Raw genomic sequence first — 3,294 nt, 5'->3', positions numbered from 1 at the left:
TTTTCTTTCTGGTTAATACTAATAAGCTCATCCTGGAAATAAATACCAGCTAGATTCCATGAAAAGTCACCCTGGTTCTCTCCTTATGTGTTTCTAGTACATGCTTCATTTCCACATGAGTCCAGCTGTGGAAACCTTATGGTCTGAGAGCTGAGACGGGCATCAGGAGCATGGACATTGTGTGCTACAGAAAGATAATGCCCATATTCAAAAATGCCCACCAGAGGAGCTTGAGGTTTTCCAGGTGATAAGTCCATCTTTCCATGGGTTCTCTTTGGGCCCAGTGGTGCCCAGGGGAAGAGCCTACAGGAGCTATTAGATCTCTGCTCCAGGTGGTCCATACTGTCAGCTGGTTGTAGCATGTGACTGGTCTTCTGTCCACCTGGAATGGGGCTCTCAGGAGAGTGGGGGTGGAAGAGGAGATGTGACACTAGGCACATCTGGAAAGGCCTCCGTTTAATGACACATGGACAGAGTGTCTAGAAATAAGCTTATTTTGTAATAAGCCTGTTTTGATGCTATTATTTATGTTTCCCTATAATAGGAACAACAGTATTTTAATAATCGACATAGCATTTGACTCTCATTCAGTTGTCTGATGTAAGGACTGTCAGTGCCCTTTAACATAACACATCTCCAATGTAAATATCTAACTAATAAGAGATGGCAGGTGGTCCGTTATTCTGTGAACCTCACCATCTTTCACTAGCGCTTGCTGTGATAAGTTAAATATAAATCATCTTTCAATGTGGGAAACTCCCTAGGAGGCCCTCAAGGGAAAAGTGAGCATTGAGTTTCCTAGGACGAGACAAATGGTGACATTTTTGGCATAAGGACAAGGCTAGCAGAGTAAATCAAGGCCCTGGATAGTCATTACCTAATTGTCAAGACTGAAAATCTCAGGTTAGTACAGAGTAACAATGAGGTCAAGATCTTGGGTTCTGTCCCGTATGGGTTTAGTTCTACTTTATTATTATTTTTTTGTAAGTGGGTATGGTTAGTTAAGAAGGTGAGTAAGAACGGATAGATCATTTCAACTCCTTGACAACGATTGGAAAAAATAGCTCAAAAGAAATAGCCACGGACAGTTGACTAACTTTTGTCAAGAAAGGATGTGATATTATGGGAGAATGTTTACAAGAAAATTATCTAGTATTTCTGGACCAAAGGATGTAAATCAGCTCACTGGGCAGCAAGAGTGACGTCTGCTGCTGATACTCTGTGGGCCATTGATCCCACATTTCTTTGATCCCATCTGGGTATAGAATCCCCACAGTTGGCTCCACTCACTCTTTCCTTGGAATATGCAGCTTTCTTTGGGTATGATAGGAAAAAGTAGCCATGAGGAAATTCAGGAGAACCTCAAACATGTGTGCCCTGAATAAAAGCCTCCGAAGTTACCTGGCATCTTGAAGTCCTATCAATGGAAATGATTCTTGGTGGAATACCTTAATGATCTCAAAGCTTTATTGTAAAGGGACAATGTTTCTCGAAGTTTGAAGGAAAACTAGAGTGAAAACAGGGTCTAATGATCAGAAACCTGGACATTAGATCCGTATTTTTCATGCCTTTGCCATGGGCGAAAGACCCCTGAAGTCCTACGACCTGATTCAGGTGACCGAGCCATTGCAAGGTAATGATGAAAAGCAGTGGGGTTGGAAAGTTTGCCTTTTGAGATCCTATTTAGCCATAGGATTGGATGAATCTGTGACGCATGAAGTACATTTGGGGAAAAACTTGATTTTTCTTCTTTTCATGTTTTCATTAACTAAATATTTTACCAACACTGTCTAGTTACTACCCCACACATTTTAATATTCCTACTGTCTCAGCCCTTGTTCCCAACCCTCTTACTACTGTGTTGATGCTTATACTGTTGATTCTTCTTAGAATACCTGCTTGTCTGTTACTGAATCCCCCATCATTGCTCATCTTTCAAGGCGCCGGCCCAAAGAACACCTTCACTATTTCCCTAGGTCATTCGGTTTGTACTTGTCACAGGGGCCTCACGTTAGGACACAGTCTGCATTCCTGTTCCTTTTGTACAAGCCCTTTCCTGATTCATCTTTGCAACCCACACAGCTTCTTGCACATTTTAAATGTTATATAAAATGTTTTGAATGAATAAGTTATTGTGAGATAAAGACTCATTTGGATCTATGACAAGTCTGAACTTCAGAAATTTATTTCAAATTATAGAGATCCAAGGAGTCTGCTTACATGATGGCCTTTACCTAAGTCTTTAAAAATATGTGTTCTCTGAAGTAGGTTAAATGTTCCCTTCCAAATCTTTTTCCTCCAAATTTGCTTCATTGACTCAACCAACACTTTCTTTACAGATGCTATAAAGTATTTTAGACCAGTTTTTCTCCAGATAATAACAAAATATCAGAGTGTGAATGAATGCAGGTCTTACTTACTTCTGTCCAGTCTATCCTGAAGCCATTTAGATTTTTCCTCTTGACTACAATAATTTCTCTTCATTTGCATGGCCACCACCCAACTTTAGCCCCTAAGGAACACCTCGTCCTTGGCCTTCTGCTCTAGAATCTTCATTGGTCTCCCAATAATTCATACCATTCTGCCGTGTACTCACGGGGCTCCAGCAACATTGTTTTTTCAGTTCCTTGAACTCCTAAACAAAATAGAATAACGCAAAACAAGAATTAAATCAAACAGATCATTTCCTAAAAGCTCAGGAAACCCTGACCGCACCTTCTCCTTGTCCTTCACAGTTCTCCATATATATTTATATCATGATTTTGTGTTTAGTGTTAGTCCCCTCTCTAAATGGTAAGTTCATTGAGGGCAAAGAATGTCTGCTTTGCTCAGCACTATGACCAGCCAAGGTAATGACTGGCTGAAGGTAGGTTGCTCAATGAACTTTTTCTTAAGAGACTACAGATCCCCTTCGTGGGTCTTAGTTTTTCCTCTCCTGGGAGAGACATGGTCTAATTCTTCTTCCTCATAACAGCGGTTCTGAGGTTTAAAGGCTGCCTTCATTCACCACCATATCTGCTGCAGATCTGTGGTTCTATAGGTTGTTCATCCTCAGGCTTTCTGGAATACTTTTGAGTCACTTTGCCATTCTGGCCCCTCTATTCTAGATATACTCTGGTTTGTGTTTTGCTATATACAGGTGGTGCCCAGAGCCGAATGTGCTATTCCACCTGTGATTTGACTGGACAATAGAGCTGGCCCAGCATCTTCTTCAGATGTCATGCGGCCTAAGCCTGCAGGGATGCCTGTGCAAGTTCATCAGCTTGCTGCTGACACGTGAGCCCACCGTCAAGG

Source organism: Rhinolophus sinicus, chromosome 4, assembly GCF_057876585.1.
Source record: "Rhinolophus sinicus isolate RSI-liver-muscle chromosome 4, RSI-T2T, whole genome shotgun sequence".
In the NCBI taxonomy this organism is placed as follows: Eukaryota; Metazoa; Chordata; class Mammalia; order Chiroptera; family Rhinolophidae; genus Rhinolophus; species Rhinolophus sinicus.
The sequence above is the reverse complement of the archived record's forward strand: the minus strand, read 5'-3'. Positions refer to the sequence as shown.